The sequence below is a fragment of the Apis dorsata genome, unplaced genomic scaffold, assembly GCF_000469605.1.
Source record: "Apis dorsata unplaced genomic scaffold, Apis dorsata 1.3 scaffold_77, whole genome shotgun sequence".
Classification (NCBI taxonomy): Eukaryota; Metazoa; Arthropoda; class Insecta; order Hymenoptera; family Apidae; genus Apis; species Apis dorsata.
The window spans coordinates 692,171-703,446 of record NW_006263375.1 but is presented as its reverse complement, the minus strand read 5'-3'; positions in this window follow the sequence as shown (position 1 = coordinate 703,446).

Here is an 11,276-nt window from a genome sequence, read left to right as displayed (position 1 = left end):
ATGCCCATCTGATTAAATTCCAAACGTCGCGCGCGCTTAAATCTACTCCCCAAGGGGAGGGTGAGGGGGGTGAGGAGGGAATATCTACGGGGCAAATTAGCGCCGATCCAGCCCCGGCATAAGTGGAAACTAAAAACTTTAACGAGGACAAATAACTGGAAGGCTTGATGCATAGCGGTTAGACTCGTTACTCATCTCGCCGCGTTTAAATCCTCCTCTGAGCCTCCGAGCCGTCAGCCACACTGGGGGGAATTCTTCCTCCTCCTTCTATCTCCGCCGGGGATTGAATGACGCGCGATTCAACCTCGACAAGTTTGAAAAAGGAAGCTTGCCTGAATTTCATTTTTCTAGGGCCTTGTTCGTTCGTTTCTCGTCGATACGAGGAGGGGGATAGGATAGAAACTATCGAGAGTATAAGATTTTATATACGGGAGAGGGATTTTTGATATTGTTATTAGAGATCACAAAAGATCAAAGGGAATGATTTCGGGAGGAACGAGAATCGATTCGAGAAATGTTTTTAAATTTCGAGAGATATTCGTTCGCTGAAACTTTTGTGTTCCCTTCTTCTCAAACGCTCAAAGTTTCCACGAAAAAGATATGAACCGAACTGACGCTAAAAAAATGGGCGACGGATCGTTTCAAACGGAGTAAAATAATCGTCGCCGTTATTATTTCGAGCAATTAAAATTTAACGAGAGATGAAAATTTATAATCGCGTGCCAATATTTGTTCCCAAAGAAGGGAGGGAAAGAAAGAAAGAAAGAAAACCACGCTCTATGTTTGGAAATTTTCCTCGAACATTTCCACAGATCGGTTAAGAGGGGTACGGTGTTTGGAAAGAAAATAAGATGGCGAGAGTCGACAAAGGGTGAAAGAACAGAAAAAGAACGGCGGAATAATATACAGAGACGCGGGGACGATGGAGAGGAGGGAAGTCGGAACAGGTGCAAAATCGGCCGGGGCCCGCGCACTTCCGACGATCCCCGTTTATTTTCCGTGTCGGCCGGTTTATTGAAGGAATGCGGCGAGGAGAAGAAATTCGTGAGATCGTTTACATCTGCCAGACACGGCCGTCCCGCAAACATTTTGAGAGCTTTTTAATGCTCGAAGCATCGTAAAATCCTATTAACTTCACGCCCGCTCCGACGTCAATATGGATGTATTAAATATTTACACGAAACGCCACCTCGTTAATCCCCTATTCTCTCTCTCTCTCTCTCTCTTTTTTATATAATTTTATCACACTCGCCACACGCGTTTTAGAATCGTTTATCCCCTTCCCTTGATAAATTCGTTCTTCACCGTCTCTCGTTTTATATATATATATATATATATATAAAATCGTCCATTAAAATCGGCACAAGATAACGAGTCACGAAGAAGAGGGATAGGTCTCGTGGGACGAGCAATTTAATTGCCTCGTACTTTCGGATTCGGATTCGAGGCCAAGAAGAGAATACTAGCAGAACGATAGAGTATTCGAAAGAGAAACGAAGGCGCACGTGGGGCATCGAGATAAATTACAGATACATTTCGCGTATGGAGGCAAATGAGTAACGAGTGTCACGAGGAGGAGGGCACTAACCCTTGGTTATGTCACGAGAGCAGAGTAGGATCGTGCCTCTCTCTTCGGTGTGTCCTCCTCCTCCTCCTCCTCTTCCTCCTCCTCCTCCTCCTGCTGCTGCTCGTGGCTCGTATACCAAAATAGAAGGCTGTTGACGGCCTCGAGCGCCACGATAAACCGTCCCCCTTTTCGCGTGTCGCCGTTTAACCCCTTAAACGTGCTCGGCCCGCCCCGAACCGGAGGAGAAGGAACGAGTTTTTATTTCCGGTTCGTGACACCGATCCTTTTTACGGTTGTTATATCGCCACGATTCACGTCGCGGTGAATCGCGTTGCGAACAAGCTGAATCGTTTGAATTGTTTCCAACGGCTCTTCCACTCGAGGAGCTCTCGGGTAAAACGAGACGCGTCCTCGTTCGCGTGCCGATCTCTTCAATTTTAGAATTCGCTCCTCGACCGTTTTGCTTTTGCGCAATCCGCTGGACCGATTCTTATCCGCTCCACGTTTCTTATCGTTCTACCTCGGATGCATCGGAGCGAAACAATTTTTCTCTTCTTCATTTTTTTTCCCCTCTCTTTTTCCTCCCCCTAAAAAAAAATTATAATTCGTCGCGATAGATACGAATTATTAAGCGTAATTAAAAATTCCAAGATAATTTGTCCACAACATAAATATTGTGGGTGATTATCTGTAACAGTATCCCTCGTAACAGTATCTTCCGTCTCAACGTAATTGGTAGTTGTCCACGGAGCCGTCGTTTTCACGCGCTTAAATTCTCGAACGGCGGAAGAAAGGAGGGAGGGAGGGAAAAAATAGAAATCGGAGAATGTAGCAGGCTCCAGGTACATGCTTGGGCTTCCAAATCGGATAAAGACCCCTTTCATCGGCCTATCCAGAAGACGGAAACTGAACTGAAAATTGGAAGTGCGCCAGTGGGATCGCGGTTCGGTGGAACTAATTGAATCGTAATCCCAAGAATCTCAGAAATTTATTTTTCTTCGGGGGGAGAGGGGGAAAAAGAATCGCTCGGGATCGAAGATGATATATAGTGAACGGGATAGAAAATCGAAGGGATTGGGCGCGAATCTAACCCGAAAGAATTCGAGACCGAAGGTTGAAACGCGCGCTGGACGCGAAACGTGGTGGTGGACGGAGGGCCGCACGGTGATAAATCCTGCTGTTCCTGTTCGTTTTGCCGGGGTAATTTGTGCCACTAAGTGGCCACTGGCTGGCATAATTCTTTGGGTGGATGCCTGTAGGAACAACGACACCGTGAAACACGGATACCTTTTTATGTAAATTCGACGCCCCGAGGGGGTCGGCACCCGTATATAACGTACGGAAGCCACCGGCTCCAAAAGTGTTCGAGAAAACGATTCCACGACGAGAGAGAAAATTTCCTTCCTCTCTTAGAGAGAGATTTTAAATCGGGGATCGGATCGCGTTCGATCCATTTTACAATTTTTTCCCGTCAAAGTTTCGATAGATATCTACTTGTTTTGTTAAAAAGTTGATAAAAAAAGATAGATATATATATATATCTTCGTCGTTATTGGATTATTTTAACGACATCTATGAAATACTTGATACGCAAATACCCAATTAACTTTCTCCTTTTTATTTTCGCTCTAATCTTCGAGAAAGATATAACTTCATTTCGATGTAATATTATCGGCCGCGTTAAAAATATTTCTACTAATTAGACGCGTTCAAGCTTTTAAAAAGATCTCGGATGAGTCTATAAACTTGATCAGTCCATAAACTTGAACGCTTCACGGTTGGAAATCCTCGGGGAATGCGAGGATTTCCCCTCCGGGAATCGGGATAATTACTTTTTAAGCGAGTTAAAGTGTAATGAAAATCAACCTCCTAGTTCCTTCGATATTACTTTCATAAAAAAAAAAAGAAAAATAGTAATAATAATAAAAAACAATTTAAACTTTTCTAAAATTTCGTCACATAAACAACGATCCATATACACAGATTCAATTTCCCAAAATCGAAACACAACGAAATCTACTCTCGAAAAAGAAAGATGACTGACCATGTGCACTTATATATATATCTAATTATGTAAAAAACAATTTAAACTTGTTTAAAATTTCGTCACATAAACAACGATCCATATACTCTGATTCAATTTCCCAAAATGCTAATTACGTAAAAAATAATTTAAACTTTTCTAAAATTTCGTCACATAAACAACGATCTATGTACACTGATTCAATTTCTCAAAATCGAAACATAACGAAATCTACTCTCGAAAAAGAAAGACGACCGACCACGTGCACCTATATATATGCTAATTACGTAAAAAATAATTTAAAATTTTTTAAAATTTCGTCACATAAACAACGATCTATGTACACTGATTCAATTTCCCAAAATCGAAACACAACGAAATCTACTCTGCGAAAAAGAGAGACGACCATGTGCATCTATATACATATATATGCTAATTACGTAAAAAACAATTTAAATGTTTACATTATGTTTACACTGATTCAATTTCTCAAAATTGAAATACAATGAAATCTACTCTGCGAAAAAGAGAGATGACCACGTGCACCTATATATATGTATATGCTAAGCACCTATATATACATATATATGCTAATTACGTAAAAAACAATTTAAAATTTTCTAAAATTTCATTGCATAAATAACGATCCGTATATAATATACGTTTGCACTGATTCAATTTTCCAAAATCGAAACACAACGAAATCTACTCTGCGAAAAAGAAAGATAACCGACCACGTGCATATATATATTCCGCGAGAGAAAGTAGGATATTTAAAAAAATTTGGTCAAAGGCAAGGGGAAGGGAAATTACAAGGTACGTTTCCGAGGTTGATTCACGGGACGTTTCTCAACGGGGTACAAGGGAGGTTCGCGCGAACCTAGGATCCCCTCGACTCGATATTAATTCCCGTCTGCGTTGTTTCCACGAGGGATCCTCCTCCCCCGATTCTAATTTCGGTGTCTTTATTCCCCTAGCCTCCTTCCCCCGGGCCCAACAAGCGCCTCGATCGATCTTTTTGTCTTTTCGGTGTATTAATCTTGGCCGGGCGTCAAGACCGCCCGCCGGCATCCAGAATCGTAAATTCACGTTTCAAGCAAGGAATAAGATGTTTGGAATTTTTATAGATTCCCGTCCGCGATCCTACAACAATACCATATTTCCCCTCGTGCACGACGACCCCTTTCGACCCCTCCCCATTTACATAAGAGACCGCGTGCTTTCTATCGCGACGCCGTATATCGTGTTCGTTTTCGTATTCGTATTCGTATTCGTACGTGGCGCTAAGATATCCTCCCCTCCCCCTCGTTTATCCTTCCATCGAGATAGAACGATCGCCAATTTTTGACGGTCGATTCTTTCGAGTTCCGATCTAGACGAGTTCCAAGCCGAGAATAATAAATTTCGCGAAAATAAATAAATTAATTTTATTAAAATGATTCGACACGTTATTTAGCGCGTATCTTCGTCCAAACATCTCGAATGCTCGCTCGCGATTGATCTCCGGCGCGCGACTTGTCAACATTCGACGACTCTATTATAATCCCGTTCGTATTTATATTTTGAAAATCGCATGATAACAATGAATTATCCGTGCGTGTACAATGTATATATATATATATATATATTTTTTTTTTTAAACGAATAATTTCAACGATACGATTTACTCGCTCTTTCAAAATGGGATTAAAAAAATTCCTTCGGATGCAATACTTTTGCGTCACTTTTTCTTTTTTTTTTTTTTTTCTAATTTCTTCTTCGTTGATTTTTACCAAATGCACGGACCAGATGTAAATTAAACGATGAACGAGAGTTAATAAACGACTGAGGGGGAGGAGGGAGGGGGAGAGGGAAAAGTTAATCGCGTAAGCTCGTAAAACACACTTTACGTTTTACATTTTACATTGCACTTCGATCATAGCGATAAATTTAATCTCGGTCGTTCATTTTAATATAAAATCCAATTATCCAGCGGAAGGGAAATCGGTTATAAATACCGGTATCGCATTATCGCAATTATTCCGTTTTTAAAGGACAATCTTCGCGTACGAAATTCGTACGAAATTCGCGCGATTTATCTTTCGCCGACGAAGCGGGGAGGGTGAGTTACCACACTTTCCACGATTCTTCATCCAATTCTTAATCGAGTTTCTCACCTGTTGCCGAAAAACCTTCCGCATAAGGGGAATAAGAAGAAGAAGAATAATAAGAAGCGTGTTAAAAATCGCGAAACGGCCATCCATCTTCGGAATCTTCACCCCCATTTCCCTGCTTCCCTGGCCGAGAATAACTCGTTCCTCGCCGTACGATAAATCTTCCTCCCGTTAACCGATCCGAGTGTACCAAGACGACAGGAAAAAAAAAAAAAGAAAGAAAGAAGGAAAAAAAGGAAAGAAAAAAAATAAAAGGGATCGAGGTTTATATTTCCCGAGCGGGATAGGGCGCAGAAGCGTGCGCGGTGGTGGAGCAAGATGGCTATCGTTCAATTGCGCGTGATTCGATGCATCGAGCTGAGAATCGCCGATTATTAATGCGAATAGAGGGAGCGGAGAGTAAAACTTTACCTTAAAGTTACCTTACTTTAGTTTTCTTTTGCTGATTAAATTAATCGAATTTGATCGCTTTCGTTTTTTTTTTTTTTTTTCCTTTACGCGCGTAATTCATACGTGTACATCGTCGCCTCTTAATTTCGTGTAAAAAGAAAAAAGAGTAACGGTCGAAATTCGGAGGAAGAAATGGTTGGATGGATGTTTAAATGTATCGAAAACTGGTGCCTCCTTATCTCGTGAAATTTAATACACTTGTTAAAAACTTAAACGATTACAAGTAATTCTACACTATAATTTCGGTCGTATAAATCTGCGCAAATCGATTTACATTTTGCGGAACTACCGATCAAACTTATCGACCCGCGATGTTTTCTTTACGAATAGTTTAATAAAACTCGTTGCTATATTATTATCACACGTTTACACGTACAATTTCGCCACGGCGAAAACATCTGATAGCAAACACGCCTTAAATTCGTTTCAAATTAATTACAATCCTCTCTCTCTCTCTCTCTCTCTCTCTTTCTCCTTCTCTTCCACTTTAACGCATTAAGATAAATTTTAAATTTCCGTATCTTTTCCAACTCCTTCCTAATCGAATAATTATAAAATTTCCATCTTGTTTATTAGCTTCGATTCAAAAAAAAAAAAAAAAAAAAAAAAAAAAGAAAAAGACACATTATCGCGGTATCATTTTATACACACCCAAGCCGCTCTCCGAGCTGCTATCGACTCGACATCCGCACTCGCGCTCCAAACTTTCCCCTATCGCCATTTCGAATCCTCTTTTCGACCGATCACGACCGATCGTTTCGCCGAATCCCTCTCCCACGACTCTCGAATCTTTACAACGACGACAAACATTTTGCACGGTTCGAAAACGAGAATGAGAGAGGATTCGATCTCTCGATCTTCACTTTTCGCGCAAATGGCAGCGAGAAGACAACAGCCGCTTAACGCGTCAAAAGTGGAGAAAAAGGGAACGAGGAAGGTAGGGAAAAAGTCGAATGTTGGAAAATGTTCGCATGGTACGTAAGTTTTCGAGCGTACGGCGGTCGGCCGAGATGGGATAGGACAGGTATTAAAACCGTTCCGTTCGAAAATAAGACATTTTCGATCCGGGGTCCGGTGTAATTATTTATAATTTACTTAAACGCCGTGTTTATTAAAAATGTTTAATAAGCGTGTAGCGGAATATGCTCGATCGCCGGTTTATCGTCTCTTTTTTTTTTTTTTCTTTCTTTCTTTTTCCCCCGGGGAGAACTCATTTAACGGTTAACTGTATTCGCATTAGATAGGATTGAACGTTTGCTCGAGATAGGAGGCATGAACGAGGATGACAGATAGGCGAGGAGCGTATAAATTATTAAGCGCGGGGGAACTGGATGGATAAACGATCGGCGGGCAGCTGGTCTACGATAATACGCGCCCATTTTCGATTCCCCGTATTATTATTTTTAGACGAGGGCTCGCCTCGTCGCCAGGATACGATTATTGTCGCGCCACGATAACTTTGTCCCAACTCTCTCCCAAGAATGAATCTCTTTCACGCGACGACAATGTTACGCGATCGCAAACTATTCCGAACCGTGCAATTTGCCTCGATGTTTCAATTTAACTACATTTTCCATCGATCGTTTCCACGCTCCGTCGAAATATTATATCGATTAGGGAAAACGAGATTTTTCGAGTAACGAAGAAGCATTTTACATTTCCTTTCGAAACGAACACTCAATATTCTTATATATATATATATATTTTTTGGCAAAATCGATCAACGTTCGATGGAAATATTATATCGATCAGAGAATAGGAGTAACGAAGAAGGAGAAGAAGCATTTATATTTCCTTTCGAAACGAAAACTCAATATTCTTATATATATATATTTTTTGGCAAAATCGATCAACGTTCGAAATTAAAAAATTATATCGATCGGAGAGATTTTTCGAAGAAGAGGAAGAAGCATCGTCCGAATTTTACATTCCTTTCGAAACATTTATATATATATTTCTTGGCAAAATTATATCGATTAGGGAATACGAGATTTTTCGAGTAACGAAGAAGGGAAAGAAGCATTTTACATTTCCTTTCGAAACGAAAACTCAACATTCTTATACATATATTTCTTGGCAAAATCGATCAGTTGACGGGGTCGACGAACGTCTCGATTGCCGAAAACGAAGCAAAACGAGGGATCTCGCAGGTAGAAGGGGGGAGGGGAAGGGGGAGGGGAAGGGAATAATCCGAGCGAGGGTGGCCACAAATATCATCTCGGTGGCGCGCAAAAATGCCTTGGGAGTCTTTGGGATGCGCGGATTATGACATTATCGGAATAATCGATGGCCACGATTTGCCACGGTTACGCCGAGGAAGCCCCGTAACGTTTCGCGCCTACCATCCTGATTTATGGATAAAAAAACGGCGGGCCCGCTCCTCCCTCCCATTTCGACCGTTTCCGCGCGGGGCGAGGAGGGGAAGGAGGAGAGAGGATGCGCGAGGAGAGAGAGAGAGAGAGAGAGAGAGAAAAATGATTCACGGCCCGTTCGCGGATTCAACGAGACGAGCGGCGGCCCACTCCTTCCCCTCCCCTCGTTTCCCTCTTCTTCGTTTCGACGCGCGGCCCTCCCCCCTCGACAGATACTTTTTTATCTCCAATATCCTCGAGGGGAGGGAGAGGGGGAGAATAGTTAATTCGCGCTAATTGTTCGCGTGAACGGAACTTTCGGACAAATTCTCAGCGTCTTTCCATTCGTTCCATTTCTCTGTTTGTCCTAGATTAATCCCTTCCTCTATCATTCTTTGGAATATAATCCAAGACAAATTCTCCGCCACCACGTCTTTCCATTCTTTCCATTTTTCTGTTTGTCCTCGATTAATCCCTTCCTCTATCATTTCTTAGAATATAATCCAGGACAAATTCTCCGTTTTTCCATTCCTCGTATATTTAATTCTCGAGTGTTTATCTTCGATTAATTGAAAAAAAATATTCCATCTCTTTATGTATCCTTGAAATATAATCCAGGACAAATTCTTCGCCATCACGTCTTTTCATTCCTTCTATTTCGAATTCTCGAGTGTTTGTTCTCGATTAATTAAGAAAATATTCCATCCTCCTCCTTGTATCCGTGGAATATAATAAATAAGAAGCACGAGCTCGTCTCGTCTCGTCTCGCGAGCGCGCGGACACACGTTGATTGGTTGATTTCATTTTGGAATTGAAAACGCTCGTTACGGTAGCACTGTAAACCGGTCGTCCGTTCGATGCGGAGACTCGTCGACAATAGTTTACAATAGGTTGGGAATTGGTCGAAGAAGGAGGAGGAGGAGGAAACAGTTAGGGCGTGTGCGCCGGAACGCCTTCCCTTCGCGACGGTTAACGGTTATTCCTCCTCGGTCTGCCTCGAGAAAGATGTTAATGCGCATCCTGGTGGCCGATAGATAAGGCTGCTGCTCGGCTTGAATGCGTCTGATTGGGAGGGGGGAGAGGGGTGTCGGATCCGACGGTAAATGATCCGATGGGTGAGGCTAGGTTAGAACAGTGTGTCTCGGTTCGTTATGGGTTCGTTACGCTCGAAATTCTTCACAATGATCGAGTTGCGCGCGACTCACCGTTGCGAGAATCGACCGTTTTCCAACCGTGGCGCACGGTCCTCGTCGCGTGCCAATTCACGTGGCGCGAGAACTCGTGAAAAGTGTGTAACGGAATTCCGTTTATATGATCAGAGGGGAAGGAAGAAGGGAGAAGGAAGGATAGGTTTGGAGAGGGAAACGAGAAAATCGATAAAGGTGAATCGAACGTTATCTTTGAAATAGGATCTGGGAATATAAGGGGAATATAAAAATATACCTATCTATCGCGAGATACAATAAAACGAAACGTCTATCGAAACATCTCGGCTCTATTACCCCCGAGAAGCTTTAAATAACGCGATTAAAACTGTATCCGAGCTCTCGTTAATCAATCTACCAAACCAATTATTTCATTTTTTCCCACCTTATTACGTCTGAATCTCGCAAGAATTCTTATCGACTTTATTTCCGCTCGATAATATAGATAACGCGTATGTATATATACGTATACGTAACGTATACATTATGAATCGAATTTCCATATATCGAAAGAAGAAGAAGAAGAAGAAGAAGAAAAGAAAAAGACGAAAAAAGAACGATAATAACAACAACTGCTATTTAATTTAATAGATTACTCCTAATCGCAGCCACTTTAAACTAGAATCTGGATCTCCAATAATCCAAACAAGATATATGTTTCCTAAGTGAATTTCAGATAATTATTTACTCAATTGCAACTTTATCTGACAACGTGTCAAGTTTCTCAATTTGTAGGAAAGTTGACCGTTCCCGCGATAGCCGTGACTTTAATTGATCGTAACTAAAACCTGCGTACATGCGTATGTCTCCACTTTCCTCCATTCGTTCGATACGAATGCCCGTTAAATACCGTAAAGCGTCTCGCCCTCTCGCCAATAGCAACAACAACAACAATAACACGAGTCGTAAAAATGAAATAATACGCGAGAGGGATCCACGAAAGTTGTTCGATCGTTGATAAACGTTGAAAAACATGATTTTATGGGTGCAACGGTGTGTCGAGGAGGAGATAAGTCGAGGTTCGGTCACCCGCGATGCGTTTCGTGCCATTCTACTGCGGGAGCGTTACGTAGCGTTCCGTGGACAGGTCCAGGTCCAAAAGTAAGGTATAAAGGTAAGAAGGGATCGATAGTGGTCGTAAAAGAGGAGGAAGAAGAGAGGTATTGCTTTGGGTCGTAAAAACAAGTGGAAACGAGGAACGGTGAAACGATATCGAAATAACGATATGGATAGAGCCATATTTCCCCCTTTCTTTTGTCTATCGTTCCTGGAAACCCGTCTGGCGAGAGAGCATCATCTCGTTTCACTCTCGAATTTTACGCATCGACTCTTCTTTTCTTTTTCGTCCTCTCCACGAGTTTCGTTTTCGATATTCGCAAAGGACGGATCGACAGGTTTACAGAGGCGAGGAATTGCAGGTAATTGTGATTTGTCGTCGATCGATCGGTCGATAAAAGATGAAGAATTGTTCTTCCGTTTTTTTTTTCGAATCAATTACTATCAACGGAGGAGATAGCAAAACAATTT